Source organism: Pseudorca crassidens, chromosome 9 (assembly GCF_039906515.1).
Source record: "Pseudorca crassidens isolate mPseCra1 chromosome 9, mPseCra1.hap1, whole genome shotgun sequence".
Lineage (NCBI taxonomy): Eukaryota > Metazoa > Chordata > Mammalia > Artiodactyla > Delphinidae > Pseudorca > Pseudorca crassidens.
In genome coordinates this window covers 105,580,257-105,607,610 of record NC_090304.1, presented here as the reverse complement: position 1 = coordinate 105,607,610, position 27,354 = coordinate 105,580,257, and the positions used below count along the sequence as shown (strand labels likewise).

The window sequence follows — 27,354 nt, the reverse complement described above, 5'->3', positions numbered from 1 at the left end:
CCAGGAGAAAGTGGGAGGCTGCAGATGCCACAGAAAGTGACCCTGCCCAAAGCCAAAACAGAGGAGAGGACTCCTACAAAGTTAATCTTTTTATATCTTCTCACACCCTATCCAACCATCTAGCCCTGTGCCCTTAGGGTCCCACAGCCATTGGGTGGTTAATTTATCCTCCAGTCCCAGGGAGGGGGTGGGGTGAGAAGATGATAATTTTTAAATATAAAATGAAAAACAGAAAAGTACAAAAAGGGAGGAAACGGAGAAAAGACAAGAGAGTAATACAAGAAAAGCTGTATTTTGTGCCAGGGCTGCCACCTCAATCCCCTGGGAAGCAGTAAGGACTTGCCTAGAGGTCCCTTATCGACTCTCCGATTAAATGCCCTAGGAGAGGTCCGCGGGATTTGTTTGACTGCTTTATTCCCACCCTGATTCTTCTCCAGGTATTACCTTGTGCACCTGCTCTAACACACACCAGGCCCTTCCTGAGACTTGCTCTGTCGCTGCCGTTCCCCTTCCAGGGTAAGCATTCCGCCTTCTTTTTCTTCTCCTTCTTCAAATCTCAGCACAAACTTTCTGGGCCTCATGCGCATCTTCCTGACTTTCCTCATCTCTGAAATGGGAATAATAAAAATGATGGTGGGAATAACAGCAAAACCTACGTATTACGATTGCTGTTGGGATTAAACATTATATATACTTGAAAATCTGTTGGAAACCGCAGAAGACTATACAATTTGACGTTGCTTTTTACGGCCTTTATTTCTCACGTAGATTTCAGTGGCTAGAAAGAGGGGGTGCTAGGGTGCTGGGGTGCTTGTCTCTCAGTGAGATCAATGCAAGACGTTGCCAAGTGTTTCAGAAGAAAACGCCACTCTACTTCAGACGGGGTGCCGGCCACCTTGAACAAAGCCCTTTGGAGAAGTTTTTCCGTGCAAAACCTGAAGGCATGGGAAAACACAGCATGCAGCTGAGGAGCCCCCCGGGCGCTGCAGGCCGCACCCCCTTGGCCCCAGCGCGGCCGGCCGACTAGCCTGCGGCGCGCTTCTGCCAGCCGCCCAGGGCGCCCCTCCGGGCCACCGGGCCCCGTCCGAGCGCTCGCCCGCCGGGCCGGGGACGCTAAGGCTTGGAGTCCCGGAGTTTTAACACTTCACGCGATTTTGCAGTTGACCGAGAACTCTCAAGCCCCCCGCATACTCCCTCGCCGGAAAGTCAAGTTAGTGGCGGTGGAACCAAATGAGACTCCAGGTGTGAAAGGAACAGGCATATTTGGGGAGCGGCTCTAGGTGACCCCGTGTTGGGGGAATAAGATGGATTTCTCCAGTCATTTCAAAACCGCACCTCCCGCCGGGTGGCCCAGGGAAATTCTAGAACAATCCTCGGGCGCCGAGAGGACGCCCCGGGCTGCAGAGGCCGCAGGGAGCCGGACACCGGCCGGGCTTGGCTGCCTGCGGGGAGGCGGGTGCGGGAGCCAGCGGCGCACGGCATCCTCACCTGTCCGGGGCCGCCTCTCCGCAGGCCTCAGTTTCCGCGTGTGAGAAATGGGCTGACTACCAGCTCACCCTCTCACCGAGAGAAAGCATCTGGGGTGTTCCGGTTCAGCGCCGCTACAGAAACCACTCGAGAAAACAGGAGTTTGTTTCGGTTTTAGTTCAAAGAAGGAAAATAAAATGCAAGAAGCGTGCACCGTGCGCAGAAATGCTTGTCAAGGTTAGCGGGAAGCCGGCTGAGCGGACGGGCAGAGGAAGGGCGAATTGGCCAGGGCCTAGGCGGCCTGTGAAGGTAACTCTACACGTGTTCACGAAGGCATGAAGATGCACGGCTCCTGTCAAAACCCGCGGGTGCGTCGGGAGACCAAACTCGGGCGACGGCGACCGGGAGCAGCGTCCTCTGCGCCTGCGCAGTACCCGCGTTTCCCCGCCCCGAGCTCGCGCCCCGCCCCCGAGCTCTCTCCGCCCCGCCCACTTGCCCTCCCCCTCCCCAGCCCGGCCGCCCGCGCAGAGCATTGTGGGACACAAACAAAGTGCCCCCAAACAGGCTGGAGTGAGCGGAGCGGCAACCGCGGCGGCGCCGGCCCGCACGCGCGCGGCGGCGGCTCCCTCCCAACCTCCCCCTCCCCTCCCCTCACTCCCCTTCCCCTTCCCCACCCCGCCCCGCCGGGAAAACGCGAGCCGTCGCCTCGCTCCCCAAACGGCCGCCTGCCCTCGGCCAACCGCCCCCAACGGCCGCCCGCGCGCGGCTCGCCGGGCCCCCTCGCTCCTCCCCTCAGGCCCCCAGAGCGCTCCCCTCCCGCCGCCTCGCACTCTCCCACCTCGCAGGCACGCCGCTGCTCGGGGCCGCCATGCCCCTGCCGCAGGCTGTCCACGGGCCTAGGCGCGGCGGCCCGAGATAGGGTCTCCTCCGCCTCCCGGGGGAGGAGAGAGGGAGCGGGCCGTGCGCTCCGCCCCCTCCCCCCGGGCTGCCGCCGCCACCGTCGCCACCACCCCCTCGCCGCCTCAGCCTGGCGGGGAGGAGGAGGAGGAGCAGCAGGCCTCCGGGCCCTGGCACCGCCGCCCGCAGGTAACGGGGAGGGGAGGGCAGGGCCGGCCCCTCTTCGCCGCCCGCGCCCTCGGGCGCGCCCTCCGAAGGGCTGACGCCGTGCGTCCCCCATCTGGACGCTGGACGGAAGGGAACGCCTGGTCTCCTCACCCTCTCCGCGCCGGGAGACACCCCGCAGGGTCCCCTCAATGGCATCTGAGCCTTCGGGAAGGAGACTGGCCTTGGGTCCCGCCGTCCAGGAGAAATTGCCCCGATCTCCCAGGACGCCCCGCATCCGCACGCGTGTGTGCCCAGCACCCTAACCCCGAGGAGGCGGAGTGTTAGCGTCTCACCTGGTCGAGCCCGCAGCGCGAGACCCACTGTTCCCTCCTCTCCCCTGCTGCTTATTTTCTCTGGTACTGGGAAGAAAAGGTTGGCACTTACTTAAAAAACAAAAAATGAAAACCTTTTTTTGTTTCCTATCTGGGGATCAGTCTGCATCTAGTCATTTTCTGCTGGCCTAACCAGAAAAGGGTTACCTGCGAGTGAAATGACGAGTACGTTAGAACTGATGAAAGGAAGCATGCTTGTGAGTTGTATGAAGGTTAACCAGAATTTAGAGTAAAGCCCAGTAAGTCTGCTTTATTGGGACTGACTTATAGAAATGAAGGCCAGAACTTACATTTTTTTCCACGTATAAGTAGATTTTCTGTTGGTTAGGAAGACATTCTCTTTAACTTCCACTTATTTTCTTACTGTTTTATTCGGATAAGCGGCTAATACCAAACGCAGACTTCACAATTTGATAGATACCAGTTGTTTGGGTAGGTAGTTTTTTTTTGCCTAGAGTGTTTCGGTCGGAATTATTGCATTTAAAAAAATATTATGTAAATCTTCATTTATACAGTTACCCCCATTACTTCACTTTCACTGCCAATGGATATTTAATTTTACCTAATGTAGCTTCCTAATCATGGAATGTGGCAATAATGAAAGGAATGTTTTCCTGTAGTCTTGTATTTTAGGATGATTGCATTAATTATGAAAACCAGATTTACTTATTGTGTGCAACACTGCTAGGCATTTTACATATCTGATGTGATTTTATTCTCAGAACAACCTAATGACTTAAGATACTATTACTTGAGTTTTACAGATGAGACAAACTCAAATGATATTAAGTAACTTGCTTTAAAAGGCCACACAACTAGTTAGTGATAGAGGTGAGATTTGTATCCAGATATAATTCCAGTGTAGATGTGTTTTCTACCATTCCTCTCAGTACAGGTACACTTTTTTTTAAACTTAATTATGAAAAATGTCAGTCTCTGAAATTGAGGGAAAAATGCAGTGAACACCCCAGTACCTAGATTCAGTGATTGACATTTTTGCCATTTCCCCCCTCTCCTCCCTTTCTGTGTGTCTCAATATGTAATCATTTGAAAGTAAATTGCAAACTCCATGACACTCCAGTATTTCAGCATGGATTCCTAAAACTAAGGACATTCTAACCCCAGTATCATTATCAACACCTTTCTAAATTAACAATCCATATGCAAATTTCCTTAGTATGCCAAGGTCTCTTTTGGGAAATCTACCCCTACCCCCAGCATTGCATTTGTTGATTACGCCTCTAGTCCTTTTTTAAAAGAGGAGTACCCATCTTTTTTTATTCTGACAATTAACCAAACCACTTGCTTTATAGAATGCTCCCACTTCTGGGTTTGTCTGTTTCCTAATGGTGTCATTTAATTAATTCCTCTATCACCCTGAATTTCCTGTTACTGGAAGTTAGGTCTAAAGAAACGCTTGAGTAGCTTAAGGAAAACTTTATTTGGCAAGAATATTTAATAGATGATGCTGTGTACTTCATGTTATGCCATTTAGGAGGTATTTAACGTCAGATTGCCACACTGTTAAGGATACTAAATGTGACCACTTGATCAAAGTGGTGACTACCAGATCTGTTATAAAGATGTGGTTTCCCTGTTTGTGATTTGTACGTGATCTTGGAGTAGTTCCTTGACACCAAGCAACTACCTGTTTCTGCCTACCCTTTGCTCAGTGATTTTAGCACCCATTGATGACTCTTGCTTAAATCAGTTATTTTATTGGAGATTTTCTGTCTGGAAGATTTCCTTCATTAACTAGGAGTGAACTAAACTTCCTCCTAAAAATGCTAATGTCCTCCCTCCAGTTATCAGTATTCAGAGTAAAGAATACTGGGGCAATAGTCACCCCCAATGGTGGCAAATAAGGGTTTTTTTTTTTTTTTTCTTTTTTATGGGGATAACTGTAACGAGCAGGGCCCCATGGGGCCTTCCCAGGAGGGCCTTCCCCCAGATCCTCTGCTGTGGCTCCTCTCTGAAGTACCTAGATAATAGTGTTTGATGCACATTTCCTGAGTTGTTTTGCAGATGTAAACCTACCCCCCTCCAACAAATGGAAGATGTTAACTCCTTGGCGACCTTGAGCACATAGCCCCAGGCCTCCTGTTGCCTAAGGACTGATAATGTTAACCCCTGTGACACCACCCTGCTGCCTCACCATCAGACAGTCGGAGAATTGTACACAAGCTGATCACATACCTCGCAACCTCCCTCCCTCACCTGGCTTTTAAAAGTACTTCGCCAGCCTTCGGGGAGCTTGGGGCTTATTAGGGCATGAGCCACCTCATCTCCTTGCATGGCCCTGCAGTAAACCTTTCTCTGCTCCAGACTCCGACGTTTCAGTTTGTTTGGCCTCACTGTGTGTCAGGCACATGAACTTGCGTTAAAAGTTTCGCTATGGACTCATGGGTTTTAATTTATTTATTTTTTTTATTAATAACCATTACAGTCGTTTTTCTTCTTGATCTAACTGTCCCAAATTTGGACAGTAGGAACCTTTTCAAGCTGTCTCCTGTGTCTTTTTAGTGCTGGGAGTGCTTTCTGGCACAGGATATCCCAGGCTTGCCTTGTTACTTTCCTTGTTTCAGATCTGGAATGGGCTGTTAATCTAAGGAGTCTTGGTTCTTTGTAGTGAGAAACGGTGTATAGACACCAAGATCTGGATGTTTGGCATATTCATTGCTGCTGGAGTGTCACTATTTCTAGGCCCTTTCAGAGGGGAGAACTAAAAATGGTTTTTAGCTTGTGAATCAAGTTCTTAGTGATATCCAATTCAGATTTAACGTAGCAGATTTTTCTTTAACTTCTTTGATTCTATATTGGTCTCTTTTGTCTTAAACAAAAATCTTGGTTCCTAATAAAATTAACATACTTGCCTTATCCTACTATGTATACTTAAAATCATTTCAAAATTATCATACCAATATCATTACTAACAATAAACTGAGTAAAGTTTAAGGTTTCTTTGCATCTATTTTTGTCCTTAGAATATATTACATGAAGGCTGTATAATCAGAGTACTTACTGTGTTCAGAAGTCACTTGAAGTACTTTCCTCTGTTTGGTTATACTGTCAATTTGATATGGTTAATTGGTTTTTTGTTTTGTTTTGTTTTGTTTTTGCTGTACGCGGGCCTCTCACCACTGCGGTCTCTACCGCTGCCGCGGAGCACAGGCTCCAGACGCGCAGGCCCAGCAGCCATGGGTCACGGGCCCAGCCGCTCCGCGGCATGTGGGATCCTCCCAGATCGGGGCACGAACCCGCGTCCCCTGCATCGGCAGGCGGACTCTCAACCACTGCGCCACCAGGGAAGCCCTGGTTTCATTTTTTATCTTAAGGTTTTCTTTTTTAAACTTTATTTTTTTTCAGAAAGAAACAACTTTTTATTGAAGTGTAGTTGATTTACAATGTTGTGTTAGTTTCAGGTGTACAGCAAAGTGATTCAGATATACATACATTCTTTTTCAGATTCTTTTCCTTTATAGGTTATTATAAGATACTGAATATAGTTCCCTGTGCCATAGGTCCTTGTTTATTTTATATTTAGTAATGTGTATCTGTTAATCCCAAACCCCTAATTTTTCATCCCCCCTTCCCCCTTTGGTAACCTTTGGTTAACCTTTGGTAAGTTTGTTTTCTTTGTGAGTCTGTATTTTGTAAATAAGTTAATTTGTATCACTTTTTTAGATTCCACATATAAGTGATATCATGTGATATTTGTCTTTGTCTGACTTACTTCACTTAGTTAGATAATCTCTAGGTCCGTATATGTTGCTGCAAATGGCATTATTGTTTTTTATGGCTGAGTAATATTCCAGTGTCTGGAGGGGTGTGTGTGTGTGTGTGTGTGTTTGTATACACACATACTACATCTCTTTATCCATTCATCTGTCAGTGGACATTTAGGTTGCTTCCATGTCCTGGCTATTGTAAACAGTGCTGCAGTGAACATTGCGGTCCATGACTCTTTTTGAATTACGGTTTTCTCAGGGTATATGCCCAGGTGTGGGATTGCAGGATCATATGTTAGCTCTATTTTTAGTTTTTTAAGGAACCTCTATACTGTTCTTCACAGTGGCTGCACTAGTTTATGTTCCCACCAACAGTGTAAAAGGGCTCCCTTTTAAACTTTTATGTTTGAGTATATAAAATATATACAAGGTTCAAAAGTCAAAATAATATTTTAAAAGTATGCTTAAAGAAGACTCACCCAAATTAGTTTTTAAGATGAAGTGTTCTTTAACTTCGTCAGCCCTTTTAATATCTAATCTCATAAATCTTGACTGCAGTGGGCAAAGTATGTTACTTATGTGAAGCGATATAGGAGTACTTTTAAATTTTGCAATTCAATTCCGATTCCTCTGGCAAAGAGAAAGCACTAGACTAATCTTCAGAGGTGAGCAGAGAAGTAGATTTCAAGCTTGTTTTTTTTTGTTTGTTTTTGGTTTTGTTTTTTGTGGTAGTCGGGCCTCACTGCTGTGGCCTCTCCCGTTGCGGAGCACAGGCTCCGGACGCGCAGGCTCAGCGGCCATGGCTCACGGGCCCAGCCACTCCGAGGCATGTGGGATCTTCCCAGACCGGGGCACGAACCTGCGTCCCCTGCATCGGCAGGCGGACTCTCAACCACTGCACCACCAGGGAAGCCCTCAAGCTTGTTTTTGCAAGCTTTACTTTGAAAATCATATCTTTATTGTTTGGTCAATTTTTTTTTTTTTTTTTTTTTCCTTTTGGCTGCAGGCTTGGGGGATCTTAGTTCCCCGACGCTGGGCCCTGGCATTGAAAGCCCGGAAACCTAATCACTAGGCCACCGGGGAATTCTGAAAACCATGTCTTTAAAGGGGCATGTAGTTGGTAGAGTTTTATGAATCCATCTACTTATATGTCACACAGCAAAACTGACATACATATGCTATCTGCAAATATAAAAGGTATTTGGATATATGATCAGTGAGCATAGCACTTTTTTTTCGATTGGGCAAATTTGATAGAAATTATAATTATGCCTACAAATGAGAATATATAAGGGAGCAATCAGTGGTTGTGTAAAATAAGCAGAATACAATTATGCAGTTTATAAGCTGCTTATCACCCAGGAAAAGTTGTGCCCACGGTGTGTTTCCCTCTGTGTACACCATCACTGCTTTTGGTAATAGAGCAAACATCTCTTTCCTTCAGGAAATGGAGTGGGAAAATGAGGAATGCATATGCTTTGGTCCCATTTGCCTTCATTCTGTCTTTAATCTTGGTAAAATATACTACCCAAGGTTAGAACACATAAGGTGATGAAAAAATGCCACAAAGTGTAGCATAGGTATATACACTCACATAGCAGCTAAAGCTTATTGTGGTAGACTGAGTGGGCTAATACAGTGATGATAATTGCCAACATTTGTTGAGCCCTTTTAAAAAGGTAGCACTGTGCTAGACATTTCATACATCATCTCATTCACATCTCATACTAACCCTTTGTTATTGCTGCTGGTATCTGCAAATAAGGAAACGGATATCCAGGTTTCAAACTCAAGTCTGTCTTCAGTGTTTCACTTAACTACTTTGCTGCACCTCACAACTAAATATATGTCATAAAATTGGATATATTTTCACTCAGCATGAATCAAATTAAAGGAAGTGCATGACTGACATTAGTCCTATAGCAGCAGTGAAGATTGCATCTAAAATTTTCCTAATAAAATGTTGGAGGTTTTAATTTTTTTTTTTAATTTTTATTTATTTACTTATTTATTTGGTTGTGTTGGGTCTTCGTTGCTGCACATGGGGTTTCTCTAGTTGCATCGACCGGGGGCTACTCTCCGTTGCGGTGCGCGGGCTTCTCATTGCAGTGGTTTCTCTTGTTCTGGAGCTCGGGCTTTAGGCACGCAGGCTTCAGTAGTTGTGGCACATGCGCTCAGTAGTTGTGGCTCACGGGGTCTAGAGTGCAGGCTCAGTAGTTGTGGCACATGGGCTTAGTTGTTCCATGGCATGTGGGATCTTCCTGGACCAGGGATCAAACCCGTGTCCCCTGCATTGGCAGGCGGATTCTTAACCACTGCGCCACCAGGGAAGTCTGCAGTGTTGGAGGTTTTAAACTTTAAGTCTTCCTAGCCTTGTAAAGGATAAAACTCTCTTGTTATTGAAAATGGTCAAGCATCAAAGACTGTTGTAAAGGGGTTTCCTTCATTAGTTGGGGGATCCTAATTAATTTGGCTTCTTCCAACTGTAATTTTTTAATATCTTTATTATATATATTGAATGTGTGTATGTGTGTGTGTGTGTGTGTATATATATATATATATATACTTTTTTTTCCCCTCCTGTGGTTTCCTGGTATTCTGTAGACTATTGAGCATGTCTTTATATAAGATATAATGGGATGTTTTTACTTTAAATGCAACCGCATTCATGACTGAGACAGTTTTCCCTGTACCTCAGACTGATTGCTTGAAATTTATCTCCTGTTAAGCTGAAAGCCACATTAGTTTTCCTTTGTTCTTTATATCAGAAATACTTCACCCCATTTTAGACAATGAGCTGGAAATCTCTGGATTCTTAGCCACAGGATCTAAAATAAAATAGTGATTGCATATGTGTTTTTAAAAATATAAAGATACATTAAATTTATATTACACTCTTGCTTGAAGGACACATTGAATATTACATTAATTTCTTCACTAACATTATTAGGGCCAGAGGTGACCTTAGCCAGCACATTTTTACATAACTGATCATGGAATACATCACTGGCTTATATCATTGTGGTATTTCACATTGATAACTGTCTTATAAGAGTGAAAGTTGATGGATGAAACTTACTAATGTCTCACTTTTCTAGGAGAACATCTTCTTTGTCTCCATATTGAATGTTCTTCCATTTTAATAATTGTATAGCTTTAAAAAAACTTAAAAATTACAAATGTTTGATACTCCAAGAATTTGTAATTTCTGTATTCTATATTGTTCTTCTATAGGTATTCAGTGGTATATATATGTATTTTTTTTATGTTGACAAGATTTGCTGTTTACTTGGTTTTGATTTTTTTTTTTAATTTTTATTTATTTATTTTTGTGGTACGCGGGCCTCTCACTGTTGTGGCCTCTCCCGTTGCGGAGCGCAGGCTCAGCAGCCATGGCTCATGGGCCCAGCTGCTCCGCGGCATGTGGGATCTTCCCGGACCGGGGCACGAACCTGCGTCCCCTGCATCGGCAGGCGGACTCTCAACCACTGCACCACCAGGGAAGCCCGGTTTTGATAATTTTTGATGCATTCAGCATAACTATTGTACAAACATCTTTGGGTACCATATAACCAAGACTTTGAATATTTGGAATCAGGATTTTGTGGAACTACTGCCCTCGGGCTTCTGAAATGACTTTAGATAATTCCTTTTAAAAATGATTTTCTCTAATTCAGATCTTAACCTAAGTATCTGATCTTCACCTACTGTTAGCAAGCAAGCCTATTCAGAACTACCCTCTATTAAATGTTAATTTTATTCACTTAGATAAAATTAGTAAATTCTTTGGTCCAAACAAAGAAAATAAAATGTAAGAGTTTTCAGGGACTCGAGGCATACTTACTTTGCTTCCATTTCATTTTTCTCTTTTACTGGTGTGTTTACTAGCGTGTGTGTGTGCGTGCGTGCATGTGTGTGCTTTCTTCCATTTTTACCTTTTTCTCCTTTTTTACATTTTGACTATCTGGGTTTTACTTTTTCCTTTGCTTTTGCTTTTCTTTCTTTTTGCTTTGGATCACCCAACATTGCTCATTTCCTTTTTGTGGCTTTCCATTACTCCATGTTTCTTTTATCTTTGGTGCCTTTTACTGTGCCATATGAAACTATACCCTACTTCTGTGAGAATTGTTTCTATTTACAGGAATCACTGCCTCTGTTTTTGGCCTGCCTGGTATGTTTCCTCCTCTTTTCTTCCTACTTCCTTCAACTGGGTTCACTTAGCTTTACTTTGAGAGGCAGTTCAGTGTAAAGCATCACTGAGCATGCCGCCTAGGTTCAGATCTTGACTCTAGTGTTTACTAATTGTATGGCCATGGGCTGGTTCCTTAACTCTGTGCTTCATTTTCCTTGGTTAAGTGGAGATACCAAGTGATACCTATCTCAAAAGGTTGTGTGAAAATTAAATTATTTAATATGTAAAAAATGCCTAGAATAATGCTTGGTACATATTGAGTACTATGTAAGTATTAACTAATGATTATTACTGCTTTTTTTAAAAAAATGGTTCAAAGCCATTGATTATTCTTTAACAGTTTCTTGAGATATCCATAACTCAAAAGCCATAGATTATTGACACTAGAAATTTGTGGTCTCCAATTTCAGTGGGGCCTTCAGTGCCACCTAGCCATCCTTTTTTTCTCCTCCACACATTTTTTGCATATTTCATTTTCCTCAAAATTCTGCTTTATGTCCTCTCTTGTCAGCAGTCTAACCTCTACCTATAACTTCAGAGAGAAGTAAAAGCCAAAGCTATCAGAAAAGAACTCCCACTACTTCTTCTCACCACCCACCTATAAGCCTAACTGTAACTATATACCCTTCCTTTCCTTTTTTCTTACACTGGGTCTCTTTCTGTTTAAGGCTAATTCTTTTACTCAAGCACTGAATCCAGTTTCTTTTTATTTATCCAGGGATCTTACACTATCTGTTATCACGTTTTCTATATCTTTTCCTTCTCTGATTCTTTTCCACCAATACTCAAAACATTCTCTGTATATTTTACCACAATTTAGAAAAGCTTATTGGGGGGAAAAAACATTCTGTAGTTTCTCCCATTTTATAAAAATATCAGTATCCTCCCTCGAGCCCTTATTTCCCTCCAGCTAACCCCCTTGCCCTATCTTTAGAGCCAAACTTCTTTAGATTGAATTGTCTACTCAAAATTTTCACTTGCTCATTTCTATATAGTCTTTATTGCAATCTAGCATCTAACTCTACTGCCTCTCCATTATGTGCTGTTTTAAGGTCACCAGTGACTCCTTGCAGATAAATTGAATAGACTTTATATCTTATTTGACCTATCAGCAGCATTTGACACTGTCAACCACTCCTCCTTGAAATGCTCTATGCCCTTCATTTCTGGAGCATTCTACCATCCTGGTTGTAACAGGGAAGAACAAAATCTGACTCCATGTTGGATCTGTTTCTTTTACTTTTACCTTTGCTTTCCATTGTTTTTGTTCTGTCTATAGGTATAGGCATACATAATGGCCTGCCCCTCTGCCTGAATGTTAAACTGAAGTGCCTTTATTTAGCTCACAGGGAAACAGTGACCTGCCCACCTGTGAATGGCTGCAGAAAAGAAGAAGAAATTAACACATCCCCTCCCTAGGACTGGCCAGAACCAGGAGATATTTTGCAAGACTTACTTACTTCCTCACCTCCTCCCCTCTCTGTTCTATAAAAGAAACTAGCATCCCCATCCCGATAAGATGGTACTCTAGGCTGCTAATCTGCCATCTTTTCGGTCTCAGTAAAGTCACCGTTCATTGCCTCAACACCTCGTCTCCTGACTTACTCGCCTGTCATGTGGCAAGCAGAGTGAGCTTGGTCTTGGTAACATGGTCATTCTATATATCACTTGCCCATGTTTTCCTTCTGCTGCCCCCTCCCCCTTTTTTTCCCACCTCTTTTTCCCTTGGTCAGTCTAGCTAAAGACTTACCAATTTTGCTTGTCTCTTCATAGAACCAAGTTTTGGCTTTAATTTTTTCTGTGATTTTTCTATTTTCTGTTTAATTTATGTCTGAGCTTTGTTTCCTTCAATTTTGGGGGGGTTTGTCTTGCTCATTTTCTAACTTCTTAAGGTAGAAACCTAGGCCATTGATTTTTTTTTTAAATTGTAGTGAAGTACAGATAAAAAATTTACCAACTTAACCATTTTTAAGTGTGCTGTTCAGTGGCATAAAGTACATTCACATTATTATGCAACTCTCACCACCATCTATCTTCAGAACTGCTTTCATCTGCAGAACTGTAATATAATTCTGTACTCATTGAACAATAACTCCCTATTCCCCTCTCCCCCCAGCCCCTGGCAACCACCCTTCTACTTTCTTTCTATGAATTTGACTGCTCTAGGGACCTCATATAATTGAAATCCAACAACGTTTGTCATTTTGTGACTAGCTTGTTTCACTTAGCATTATGTCCTCAAGGTTCATCCATATCATAGCACATATCAGAATTTCCTTCCTTTTTAAGGCTAAATAATATTCCATTGTACATACTACAATGTGGTATATACCACATCAGTGTGTACATACCACATTTTGTTTATTCATTTATCTATCGATAGACATTTAGCTATTGTGAATAACGCTCTTGTGAACATTCATGTACAAGTATATGCTCATGTCTCTGCTTTCAGTTCCTTTGGGTATATACCCAGAAGTAGAGTTGCTGGATCATATGGTAATTCTGTTTAATTTTTTGAGTAACTGCCATACTGTTTTCCATAGTTCTACGCTTACATTCCCACCAGCAGTGCACAAGGGCTCCATTTCTCCACATCCTTGTCAACACTTGTTATTTTCTGTTATTTTGTTTTTTATAGTAGTCATCGTAATGAATGTGAGATGGTAGAGTGTGAGGTGGTAGGACACTGATTTTTAGACCTTCTCTAATATATATATTTAAAGCTATAACTTTTACTTTAAGCACTACTTTAGCTGCATTGTACAAATGTTGATAATGTATTTTCAGTATTTTACTCAGTTAAAAATACTTTGCAGTTTCTCTTGTTGATTCCTTCATCACTATGGGTTATTTAGAAGTGTGTTATATTTAAAATACATGAAATTTTCTTGATAACTCATTGACTTCTAATTTTTTAATTGTGATTAGAGAACATAGTCTGTGTGCATTCATTCCTTTAAAATTTATTTAGAAGATTTGTCTTATGGCCCAGCATATGGTCTGACTAGGTGAACATACCTTGTTGCACTTGAAAAGACTGTGTACCAGTGACCTTTGTGATATTCAAGATAGCCAGCTCTAGCCTTCCTTTACTTGCTGTTTGCATGGTGTATCTTCTAAAATACCTCTCTTTTTATTTAAAGTAAGTTCCCTGTAACGAACATGTAGTTGGGCTTGCTTTTTTAATCCTACTCTCTGCCTTTTAAATTGGAATGTTTATTAGTCCATTAAAATTTAATGTAGCTACATTTTACATTATTTTGAAAAGCAGGCGTGTATTAGTTTGCTAGGGCTGCTGTAACCATAAACTGGATGGCATGAAGAGAAACTTCTTTTTTTTTTTTTTTTGTGGTACGCAGGCCTCTCCCTGCTGTGGCCTCTCCCGTTGCGGAGCACAGGTTCCGGACGCGCAGGTTCAGCGGCCACGGCTCACGGGCCCAGCCGCTCCGCGGCATGTGGGATCTTCCCAGATCGGGGCATGAACCCGTATCTCCTGCATCGGCAGGTGGATTTGCAACCACTGCGCCACCAGGGAAGCCCGAAGAGAAACTTTTGTCTCAGTTCTGGAGGGTAGAAGTCTGAAATCATGGTGTTGGCAGGGTTGGTTCCTTCTAAGGGAAGGAACTTATGAGGGAAGGATCTCTTCTTGGCCTCTCTCCTTGCTTTTACTAGTGCCTTGGCTTGTGGCAGCATAATTTCAATCTTAATATGGCATTCTCCCTTTGTGCATCTGTCTTTGTATTTCACTTTATATAAGAACATCCTAATTACCTCAGTTTAATTTGATTGCTTTTTAAAGAGCATGTTTCCAAATAAGGTAACATTCTCAGGTACTGGGGATTAGGATTTCAGCCTGTCTTTTGAGGGACACGCTTCAATCCATAAGACACATATAAGGTTGGCAACAGTACAAAAGCGTATTAGGTAAAGCCACTATACTTGTGTACGTATTTTAAAGCATACATAGTAGGACTCATGAGTACTTGGTAGGAACACTTAAAACACTCTTTAGAGAAACAGAGCTCTTTAAATGCTAATTGGCTAAAACTGACTTGAATTTGATTTGCTTATGTAAGAATCCAAGAGACTGAATAAGATATACCCTTTCTTCAAGCTTTTTTTCTGGTAAAAATGATTTGAGGTTAATAGCTGATATCCCTTAAGTACTGTGATTGAATTCTTGTATATGGTAACTGATGGGATGGGGAGAGAGAGGGGACTGTGAATTTGTGTTTTCTGTCAGACAGATTTTTTTTCAAATCCTGGTTTTATTACTTATAGGAATGTGGACAAGTTAATTTAACCTTCTGTTTCCTCCTTTATAACTGGATCTTAAAAATTCTTTTCCCAGAATTGTGAGACCAGAGTGTGATAAAGACACTTGGTAGGAGTTACTCAATGTATATTAACTTATTTTCCCTGGATATAGAAATTAATAATCAGCATGACTCTGTGGTTACCAGCAATGAGAAGAAATTCTAATAGTTTAATATCACTGGTTTAATTGATTTATTGTTTAACTCCAGGTAAATCTCATTCTCTCTTCTTCTCGAAGCTCTGAACTAGAAAGAACTTCTTCCTATAGTAAAATGATTAAAACCTTTACTTGATTAAAAAGTGGCTAGTTATAGGGGCTTCCCTGGTGGTGCAGTGGTTGAGAGTCCGCCTGCCAATGCAGGAGACACGGGTTCGTGCCCCGGTCTGGGAAGATCCCACATGCTGCGGAGTGGCTAGGCCCGTGAGCCATGGCGACTGAGCCTGCGCGTCTGGAGCCTGTGCTCAGCAACAGGAGAGGCCACAACAGTGAGAGGCCCGCGTACCGCAAAAAAAAAAAAAAAAAAATTCAGTTATTTTGCCTCAAGTTTTACTTTGTTGTCCATCATTTATAATTATACTTTTATTAATAATGTGAATGAACATAAAAGAATATGCTTATTCCAAAAGTAAGCACCGTAAGTCACAAACATTTATACAGCTTTTTAAAAATGCCCTGTGTTAGGCAGTTAAAGAATATACACAGGCTCAACCTTTTCCCTCAAATAGCATATGGATCTATAGGACAGCAAAATCTGTAGGCAGCTAATTGATCACCTATTATACATAAAATACTGATTAAAAGAGCAGTGATCCTTTTGTGGCCGTAAAGCGATGCCTAGTTGAGAACCACTGCACTATAATAAGGAACGTTACTGATAAGAGTATAGCACATGTAAATGGTGTAGAGACAGAAATGATTTAGAAACTGTACTGGTGTGTCTACACGAAGACTTGTGCACAAATGTTCATAGCAGTTTTATTTGTAATAGCCCCAAACTGGAAACAACTCAAGAGTTTGTCCTCTGTTAAATGATAATCAGACTGTGGTACATCCACACAATGGAAGAGTACTCAGCAATAAAAAGGAACAAAAATTCTTGAGCCTAACAGCATGGATGAATCTCAAAATAATTATATCCAGTGAAAGAAGCCAGATGAATAAGAAAATATATACTGCCTGATTCCATTTATGTTAAAATTCTAGAAAATGCAACTAGTCTAAAATGAAAAGCAAATTCGTGGTTGGGGGGGTGTAGGAGGGCTGGAGGGCAAGATTGTAAAGAGGCACAAAGAAAATTATAGGAGTCATGGAAATGTTCCTTATCTTGATATCTGTGTGAAAACTGACCTAATTGTATGCTTTAAATATGTTTGGTTTATTTTACATCAGTTATACTTCAAGCATTTATAAAATGATTTTTAAAGAACATAGGTATAATTGATTCTAAAAATATACTGGAATTATCCTTGGAGAGACAGGACATATACCTGGTAAACCTAAATTGGTATTATATCAAATACCTAAACTGGTATTATATCAAATCTCAGATCAGTGGTCAAGACAGAAAATGCTACAGGAGTTCAGTGGAGGGAAGGGCAGCATAGTTTAATAATAAAATGAGGAGAGAATTAAAGTCAGAGTACTTGATTTTGAGGCCCTATTAGGCCACTTATTTTTTTCTGATCTTTATTTTCTGTGATTTTTGAAGAATTTCCTAATCTACTTCATAAGATTTTTTAAGATCCAAAGAAAATACACTGTAATCTGAAAAGTGGCATGCAAATGGAAGGTATTGCTGATATCCAGAGAAGAAGGAAGAACAAAATAGAGTAGTATTTGACCCATTGAGAGCAATAAGGGAATTCCAAAATGAGAACAGAGGTGGGGAAGTGGAAATATGTGTAGTATGTTCAGAGAATGAGTCAAAGATCAGTTTGACTGGAGCAAAGAGTTGTGTTGGAGAGCAAGGAAGAAAAGATAACTGAAGCATCTAAAAGCACAATAGAGCAGAGAGAATATGAGATATATAGCAAGAAAGACTAGCATCAGGATGTAAATTGCTGTTTAATTGCCTTATGGCTTTGGATAAGTCATTTATCCTCTGAGCTTCAGTTTCTTCATCACTATAATGGGAGGATAATAGTCTGCCTTATCTTGAGTACGTTATGTATTGAAATCAGTTGATGTCCGGTGATACATATATGAACATGCTGAAAAGAACTTAGTGCTGTTCAGAGTTATACAATGTGATAGCTAAGGCATGAGGTAATAATTGCTGTACTAAAATCATTGGATTTTAGACAATGTGAACAGTGATGGAGGATTAACTCAAGATTGGTGAGATTAAAGAGAAGGAGACCAATCAGGATGTTAAGTAGCCCAAGGTAGTGTGGCTAATGGAGAAAAGAAAGGGTGGATTTGAGATAGGTCTTAGTGACCAAGTCTGTGTTAGGAGGAAAAGTGAAAGATAGAAGTTGTATTAGCTTCCTGTGGCTCTTGTAATAAATTATCAGGAACTGGATGGCTTAAAACAACAAATTTATTCTCTCACAGTTCTGGAGGCCAGAAGTTCAAAATCAGTATGACTGGGTTGAAATCACGATGTTGGCAGGTACCCGCTTCCTCCAAAGGCTCTGGTGGGGTGGGGAATCCATTCCCTACCTCCGCTAGTTTCTGGTGGCTGTGTAGCCATTCTGTGCCTTGCAGCCAAATCACTCCAATTTCTGCCTGTCTTCCTATCACCTTCTCTGATATTGGTGTCAAATCTTCTAACCTCTCTCTTAGAACAATGCTAAAGATTGTATGTAGGAGCCACCTGGATATCCAGAGAAGTCTTCCTATTTTGGCATACTTAATCACACCTGCAAAGTCTGCCATAAAAGTACCATTTGCAAATTCCAGGGAGTAGTTCATGGACATATTTTGAGGAGTGACCTTTTTTAGTTTACCACAGAAGTCAAAGATGACTCCTAGGTTTTTCACTTTTTGGAATGTGGTATCATTGGCCAGAGAACTTCAAGAGGAAGAGTACATTTGTGAGAAGTGATGATTAATTCATTTGGACCTGTTGAAGTACCTATGGGACATCTGTATATGGATATTCATTTTGTGTAGCAGAAAACTTTGAATCGAGTGACTTAAACACTAAGAACATTCACTATTTCAAACAAAAACAAAACAAATCCTAGAGTAAGACAGCTTCAGAGTTAGTTACTCAGCAATTCAGTGACATCATCAAGGGCCTCAATTCTCAACTTTTTGCTTTGCCATCTTTAAGGTAGCTCTCCTTATGATTCCAAGGTGACCCCTTACAGTTCTAAGCCTTAAGTCCAGAGATGAAAACACCTAACCGGCTTGTTTTGTGTGCCTATTTTTTTTTTTAATCAGCAAGGAGATCTAACCCTAACCCCTGAATCTCCCCAGCAAGCTCTATTCCTCTTAGCCAGATAAACATTTTAACGTTTTCTTGACTAACTTTTACCTAAATAGATCTATTATGTCTATGTTGCAGTTGGTCCTTTATGATTATCTTGACAAGTGGATTTTACTACTCTTTGATGTGCAAATTTGAATATACAAAACCGTCTTTCTCTGGCTTGGCTCAGATGTTTGAACAGCAGTCTATTCACCTTGCTGAGCCTTTTCTAAGTTCTTGTCTACAGATATCTAACCATCTCCTGATTTAACATTAAATGTTAAGGCAGTGGTTACTGTGGTGTGGGAACTCTCCTGAGATCCCCAGAAGCTTTCAGAGGGTACACGAGGTCAAAACAATTTCATAATAGTATTAAAATATTGTTTGTCATTTTCATTCTTATTCTCATGGTGTACAGTGGAGTTTTCAAGAGGCTACTTGAAGTGGGATATTACAACAGACTGAATGCAGATGCAGATAGGAGGATTCCACTGATATAATAATAATAAACCAGACTTGAAGAGATTTGCAAAAATCCATGCCACTCTTGCTTCTCTTTTGTTCTGAGAAAGTGTAGGTTTTTGAAAAATATGTTGTGCTAACATGTAATGGGCTTATTATTTTTAATGAATGAAGTTTTTGCATTTCTAAGTTTCAATGTATAATGTGGTAATATTAGTAAATATAGTTCACATAAACAAAAGTTCTTTGGAATTCTCAGTAAATTTTAAGAGTGTAAAGGCGTCCTTGAGACTAAAGAGTTCGAAATCTTGCCATCTAGTGTTGATGCTACTCTAAACACATACTCACAAGTTTTTCCATTTTACTAGTTTTCCTTGTCTCCCTAGCTGATGATTATCAATTATCTCATAGATATGGCATCTTTACGTATTGCAGGATTTGTTGTGCGTACTTCAGAATCATTCATACTGCTCAGTGATTTATTCCATTCACGGGGTGGGGGGCAGCATCCTTTCTCACTGTTTATTAAAATGTTTAACTCTGCGTTTTGTTTCCACCATAATCACATACTTCTCTTTATTCAGTTTAACGGTTTTTGTGTTTATTGACCATGATGGATTTAATAGTATTCATAACTACCTCAAAACTAAGCACAGAGAGATAAACTAATGAAGACTAGAGCAAAGATTTAAATGACCATGCAAAACCATTATTATTGTTTCTTGGTAGTGGGTATAGTTAACACTCTTGCTCTGGAGAATGACTTTGAATTATCAATAAACATTTATAAGTTGGGGAGTATCTGTAATTTTTCTGAATTTGCCTATGAAGGGAGATTAGCTAAGGGAAGACTTCCAAGTTTTGACAGGAGATGGTGAATCAAAAATGAGTACTAGATTTTAAGCTCTGGGTGACTGGATAATTGAAAGCATCTATCATTAATAGTTAGAAGTCTTGTTGTGGAGTATCAGTTGAGGAGAAAGAATTTGAGTTCAGTTTCAGACAGTGAATTTGAAGGATGGCAAACACATTCAGATGGATTTATCTAGCACTCTTGCTCATCATAAGAGGTCCAGAATTGGAGTTCAGGAAGGATGCTGGGGTTAGAGATTTGAGATTAATTCAGCCAAAGGTGAGAGAGTCAGACCTATCAATAAGGATACTTCATCTGGTACTCAGTGCTGTATCACATTCTTGTGGGTATACTATGTGCTAGGCACTGGGTGCTTCCCATGTACTCATTTAACCTCATTTAAACCCCTGCCACATTTAACTTGTGTAAGGGCATCCAGTCAGTTCAATGATATAGTCATGATTAAGATCCAGGTTTGTAGAGAAAGATAAATACTGTATGATATTGCTTATATGTGGAATCTTAAAAAAAAAATACAACAAACTAATGAATATAACACAAAAGAAGCAGACTCACAGATATAGAGAACAAATTAGTGGTTACCAGTTGGGGGGGGCAATATAGGGGTGGGGGAGTGAGAGGTACAAACTCTTGGGTGTAAGATAGGCTCAAGGATGTATTATACACCATGGGGAATATAGCCAATATTTTGTGATAACTGTAAATGGAAAGTGACCTTTAAAACTATAAAATTTTTTTTTAATTAAAAAAAAAAAAACAGGAGTTCCCTGGCTGTCCAGTGGTTAGGACTTGGAACTTCCACTGCAGCGGGCATGGGTTCTATCCCCGGTGGTCAGGGAACTAAGATCCTGCAAGCAGCATGGCGCAGCCAAAAAAACCCCCAGAAAAACAGAAACAGACTCACAGACATAGAAAACAAACTTCTGGTTACCAAAGGGGAGAGGTGGAAGAACAGATTACAAGTATGAGATTAACAGATACAGACTACTATACATAAAACAGATAAGCAACAAGGATTTACTGTGTGGCACAGGGAGTTATACCCAATATCTTGTAAGAACCTACAATGGAATGTAGTCTGCAGAAAAACCTTAATCACTATGCTGTATCCTTGAGACTAACAAAATATTGTAAATTAACTATGCTTGAATAATAAACAGGTTATAAAACAACAACAGCAACAAAGATCCAGGTTTGTCTGAACTAAAAAGCAATTGCTCTTCCTACTATATAAGCTGTCTCTAGGCACCATTAATATATGAATTAATAATTGAGTATAGTGAAATAAATAATGCTTAGTTATACATGAGGTGGAGAAATCTGTTGCTGGATTTGGGCAATATGAAAAGACTTTAATTCTTTTAATTAATGCATTGTACTGTGTCAAAAGACTCAATGTATTTATCCTTATAGCAATTTTCTATAGTTCAAAGGGGTGTGGATACTAAGAGTATCTATCTATGGCATATCTAGAATTTAAAACCTTAATAGGAATTAAGGAGTTATGATGTAAGATATATATTGCTCATTGGGGAGATTTGAGGTAGTAAGTTTCTAAGAAAATTCAAATTAATAGGTTTTTTAAAGCCTTTATTGAAGATTTCTATATAGATTGAAGAGTTGTAACTATAAGCATGTATTTTTCTGGGACATTCAGATAATTACAATAGGCTAATGTTTGGTATTTTTACTCACCTTTTCCTCTTTAGGTTGTTTTACAGCAAAGACTACAACTAAAACTCAGCTTTTAAAATTTTTTTCTTTATTTCAAACATTTTGTTAGAGAATTTGCCTAACTAAATCATTGGTTTGAAAATTTAGAAAGGTATTTACTTGAATGAGTCATAACCTTTTCCCATCCCAAGCTGTTTCCAATTGTTTCCTATATGGAAACAATTATTCTTATACTATTATCAAATCAGTGGAAAGAGTACTTGTAATTTAGGAATACTGGCTCCAGGTCCTGTTTTTAACTGTGATTTTTGTACAAAGCAGTAGACTCCAAGAATCAAGTAATCTGAGCTCCAGTCCCATCTTCCATTAAGTTATGACTGGTTAACGTTTCTAGGCTTTTTAGCATAGTATCTAGCACTTGGTAATGTTTGGTGAACTAAACTTTTAAACACATAATCTACTAATACACCTTTCGGCTTTAAAATTCAAGTTCCTTCATTCTATTTTCTGAGGGTTTTTTCCCAGTTGAGGGGGGAAAAATTGCATCTGTTCAACCTATTCCTCCATCCTTTATCTCTTTAAGCTCTAAGATAATGTTCAAGCCATGAAACATTCTCTTATAGTATAAGAGAATGAAAACTATCAGTTCCAGAGACATACTTCACAGTCTGACATATGTTTCCTCTGGAGACACTTAACATAGTATTGACTATATCAAAGTGCTATGTTTTTCCATAGTTGTCTGTATCTCCAAAGGTTGGTGATTTCCAGAGTTGCTGTAGGAAGTCCTGTTCTTGACCAATTTGAGTCAGGGTCCTCAACGGACCAGATATTACCAGAGGTTTTGTGGTTGCTGTCTCTTTATCAGTTGTGAGTTAAAGCTAAGAGCTATTGTGAAGAACCATTACTAATGTACAGTACCATTAATAGTTGTGGCAATTATGAATTATTTAAGTGTGATTATTACAATTAACTTTTATCCATGAATAAATTTTTAATGAAAAGGATGAGTAAGCAAAGTGTGAGTTGCACTTCCATATTGCCTATAAGCAAGAATGATTTTAATCTTGCTTTTTAATATTGTCTGTGGAGTAGAGAATCAGAAAAAAAAAATCAAGATTCCTTCTTGTCAAACTCAATTTTTAAAAGTGAAGTTGAACATATTAATTTATTTTCTTTATATAAAAATGAAATTTTTTGATTTATTTAAATGATGAACTTATTTCTTACACACTTTGTAAAATCCTTTTGGGAATACCATGCCAAAGTAAAGTCTGATGCTCTTTGCTTTTGTTCTCTGCAGTTCTTTTGAGGGTTGTCAAAATCTGGCCTTGTCAATGAAGAAGTTTTAGAAGTAGGTGATGCTTCTGTCTGCACAACAGTGTGAATGTACTTAATGCCACTGAACTGTACACTTAAAAATGGTTAGAATGGCAAATTTTATCTTATATATGTTTAACACAGTTTTTTTTAACATCTTTATTGGAGTATAATTACTTTACAATGGTGTGTTAGTTTCTGCTGAATAACAAAGTGAATCAGCCATACATATACACATATCCCCACGTCTCCTCCCTCTTGCGTCTCCCTCCCACCCTCCCTATCCCACCCCTCTAGGTGGACACAAAGCACCGAGCTGACCTCCCTGTGCTATGCGGTTGCTTCCCACTAGCTATCTATTTTACATTTGGTAGTGTATGTGTGTCCATGCCACTCTCTCACTTCGTCCCAGTTTACCCTTCCCCCTCCCCGTGTCCTCAAGTCATTCTCTACATCTGCGTCTTTATTCCTGTCCTGCCCCTAGGTTCTTCAGATTTTTTTTTTTTTAGATTCCATATATATGCGTTAGCATACGGTATTTGTTTTTCTCTTTCTGACTTACTTCACTCTGTATGACAGTCTCTAGGTCCATCCACCTCACTACAAATAACTCAATTTCGTTTCTTTTTATGGCTGAGTAATATTCCATTGTACATATGTGCCACATCTTCTTTATCCATTCATCTGTCGATGGACACTTAGGTGGCTTCCATGTCCTGGCTATTGTAAACAGACCTGCAGTGAACATCGTGGTCCATGACTGTTTTTGAATTATAGTTTTCTCAGGGTATATGCCCAGTAGTGGGATTGCTGGGTCATATGGTAGTTCTTTTTTTAGTTTTTAAGGAACCTCCATACTGTTCTCCATAGTGGCTCTATCAGTTTATATTCCCACCAACAGTGCAGGAGGGTTCCCTTTTCTCCACACCGTCTCCAGCATTTATTGTTTGTAGATTTTTTTTAAAATTTTATATATTTTTGGGTGTGTTGGGTCTTCGTTTCTGTACAAGAGCTTTCTCTAGTTGCGGCGAGCGGGGGCCACTCTTCATCGCAGTGTGCGGGCGGGCCTCTCACTGTTGCGGCGGCCTCTCTTGTTGCGGAGCACAGGCTCCAGATGCGCAGGCTCAGTAGTTGTGGCTCATGGGCCTAGTTGCTCCGCAGCATGTGGGATCTTCCCAGACCAGGGCTCGAACCTGTGTCCCCTGCATTTGCAGGCAGATTCTCAACCACTGCACCACCAGGGAAGCCCTGTTTGTACATTTTTTGATGATGGCCATTCTGACTGGTGTGAGGTGATACCTCATTGTAGTTTTGATTTGCATTTTTCTAATGATTAGTGATGTTGAGCATCCTTTCATGTGTTTGTTGGCAATCTGTATATCTTCTTTGGAGAAACTATTTAACACAGTTTTTTTTAAAACCTGAATTTTTGCCCATGGAGGTGTATCATATATGTGACCATCCTCTTTCATGTGTGATATGGCTAAATAAATAAAATTAAAATACTGGTGGTAACTGCCAACTTGGAAAATGTGAACAGTTTAAAGTGGTAGCCACTCTTACTTAAGATGATACAGAACTTTATGATTGTGGTAACTTCTATCAAATGATTTTTAAGTATTCGAAGGCTGTGGAACTAGATGACCTCCAAGATTGATCTCTACATGGAGATTCTTTGAATTTGTGAATAAATCTTGCTTTCATTAGTTAAGTAGAGGATTAAAAAACTGTGGAAACAATCCAAATTTTTATCAACAGATGAATATATAAACAAAATATACATACAGCGGGATATTATACAGTCTTTAAAAAGGAAGGAAATTCTGATACATGCTACAGAATGGATGAGACATTATGCTAAATGAAATAAGCCAGTTCCAAAAGGACAAATATTGGATGATTCCATTTATATGATGTACCTAGGGTAGTCACATTCATAGAGGTAGAAATAGAAGGTTGGTTACCAGGGTCTGGTAGAGGGTGAAGAATGAGGAGTTATTGTTTGATGAGCACTGAGTTTTGTTATGGGATGATGAAAAAGATGCAGACATAGTGAAGATGGTTGTACAACAGTGTGAATGTCCTGAAAGCAACTGGACTGTACCCTTAAAAATGGTTAAAATGGTAAATTTTATGTTATTTATTTTGCCACAATAAAAAAACCTTTATTAACTGCTGTTAATTAAATAACCTATTAGATAATACAGGTGTTTTCATTTATAATAGAGTTTTGGAAAACTTTTTTTTAATAAAGTGATATGGGCACATTACCAATACAGTAAAACTGCTTTTTGATATATTACTTGAAGTATGGCTAGTAAGACTGAGGAGCTGAATTTTCAATTTAATTTATTTTAATTTATTTAAATTAAAATAACCACATATCTCTAGTAGCTCCTTCATTGAACAGTGTAATTGTATATTTTCTTCATCTTTTTACTTTCAGCCTACCTATATCATTATATTTGAAGTGAGTTTCTTACAGATAGCATGTAGTTGGCTCATAGTTTGAAAATATGCATTCTACCAGTCTGTGTCTTTTAGTTGGTTTTATTTGGATTACATACATTCAAGGAAATTATTGATATGTTGAGGCTTAAGTCTGCCATTTTTTTGTTTTTGTTTGTTCCCTCTCTTCTTTGTTTCTGTTATTTTCCTGCCGTCCTGTGGGTTACTTGTACCTTTCTGAGAATCCATTTTGATTTATCCTTAGTGTTTTGAATGCATGTCTTTGTATGTATTATTTTGAATTTGCTCTAGGTATTACATATACATAAATAACTTATCACAGCCTACCGTTGTCAGTATTTTACCAGTCTGAGTGAAGTATAGAAGGCTTACCTCTTTTTGAAGTTACACTCCCCTGTTTATAATTGCCTTAAATATTTCCTGTACATACTTTGAGAATCACATCATTGTTATAGTTTTTGCTTCAATTATGTGAAACAATTTAGAAAAGTCAGAGGAGAAGGAAAGACTATATAGCCTATACAGTTGACCCTTGAACACGGCAGGGATTGGGGCACCAAGCTGACCCTCTGCACAGTGGATAATCTGTGTATAACTTATAGTCAGCCCTTCAAATCTGAGGGTTCCTCCGTATTCAAGGTTCTGCATCCTTGGATTCAGCGAACCTTGATTCAGCTAACCGGAGATCATGTAGTACTGTAGTATTCACTATTGAAAAAAAAAATCCACATTATGAGTGGACCTGCACAGTTCAAAGGGTCACTGTAATTTGATATTTTTCATTGTTCTTTCATTTCAAGAGCTGTCTGAACTTACTCTTTTTGGGTGGACCTGCTGGCATCTGATTCTCTAGTTTTCAGTCATATAAGAATGTCTTGATTTCCTCTTTATTCCTGAAGGATGATTTTTGTTGGCTATAGCATTCTTGGTTGGCAGTTCTTTTCTTTGAGTACTTAAAAAGTGCTGTGCCACTTCCTTCTGGCCTCATGGTTTCTGATGAGAAAGATTCCATTATTTGAATTGTTTTCCCCTTATAAGTAGGGAGTCATTCCCCTCTTGCTGCTTTTAAGATTTTTTCCTTTGTCTTTCTGTTTCCAACAGTTTGCTTATGATGTGTCTGAGCATGGACTTCTCTGAATTTATCCTGTGCAGGTGTGTTCTTAAATCTCAGAGTTTTTGCCAAATTTGGGAAGTTTTCAGCCATTATTTTTTTCAGCCCCTGCCTCTCTTTCCTTTCCTGTCAGAACTCGGAAGATATCCATATTATATCTTTTTTATAGTTCCGTAGGTCCCTTAGGCGCAATTCATTATCTTTTCAGGCGCAATTCATTATCTTTTCTCTCTGTTGTTCAAACTGAGTAATTTCTAATGTTCTATCATCAAGTTTACTGACTCTTTCCCCTGTCCTCTTCATTCTTTTGTTGAACTATCTCTTGAATTTTTTGTAACAGCTTTAAAATTAGTATACCATACCCTACATATTCACCCATTTAAAGTGTACAGTTCAGTGGCTTTTAGTATATTCATTGATTTGTGCATCAATCACTGCAATCAATTTTAGACCATTTTCCATTACCTAAAAAATCCCTGAACCCCTTAGCTGTTACCCCCAAATTTCCCCACTCCCCAACCCTAGGCAACCACTAATTTACTTTCTGTCCCTCTAGATTTTCCTGTTCAGAACATTTCATATAAAAGGAATCATACAATATGTGGTCCTTTGTAACTGGCTTTTTCACTTGGCATAATGTTTTCAAATTTTATCCATGTTGTAGCATGTATCAGTACTTCATTTCTTTTTTGTTACCAAATAGTACTCCATTGTATAAATGTACCACATTTTATTTGTCCGTTCATCAATGATGGTTATTTGGGTTGTTTTTACTTTTTGAGTACCGTGAATATTTTGCTATGCAGTATAGGTTTCTATGTGGACATCTCTTCAATTCTTTTGGGTGGGTAGAGTTGTTAGAACATATGATGACTCTGTATAACC

The 27,354-nt window shown here is 40.0% G+C and overlaps 1 protein-coding gene and 1 long non-coding RNA gene across 15 annotated transcripts in view; one reads left to right on the top strand and one right to left on the bottom strand.

The window, feature by feature from the left end:
- The window catches only part of LOC137231058 (uncharacterized), a 76,478-nt gene extending 74,035 nt beyond the window's left edge, over positions 1–2,443 (bottom strand). For 5 of the 11 annotated variants that reach the window (XR_010946366.1, XR_010946373.1, XR_010946370.1 and 2 more), the window contains exons 1-3: positions 1,489–1,930; positions 695–935; positions 445–607 (exon numbers count right to left, since the gene is read on the bottom strand). This is a non-coding gene — a long non-coding RNA (uncharacterized lncRNA). Of the gene's footprint in view, positions 1–444; positions 608–694; positions 936–1,488; positions 2,075–2,305 lie in introns of those variants that run through there. The other 6 variants (XR_010946367.1, XR_010946371.1, XR_010946372.1 and 3 more) reach the window with 4 other exon arrangements.
- The window catches only part of ZBTB44 (zinc finger and BTB domain containing 44), a 70,816-nt gene continuing 45,879 nt past the window's right edge, over positions 2,418–27,354 (top strand). For all 4 annotated transcript variants that reach the window (XM_067751589.1, XM_067751588.1, XM_067751587.1 and 1 more), the window contains exon 1: positions 2,418–2,553. The gene's annotated coding sequence lies outside the window, so the exon portion shown is untranslated. The remainder of the gene's footprint in view (positions 2,554–27,354) is intronic.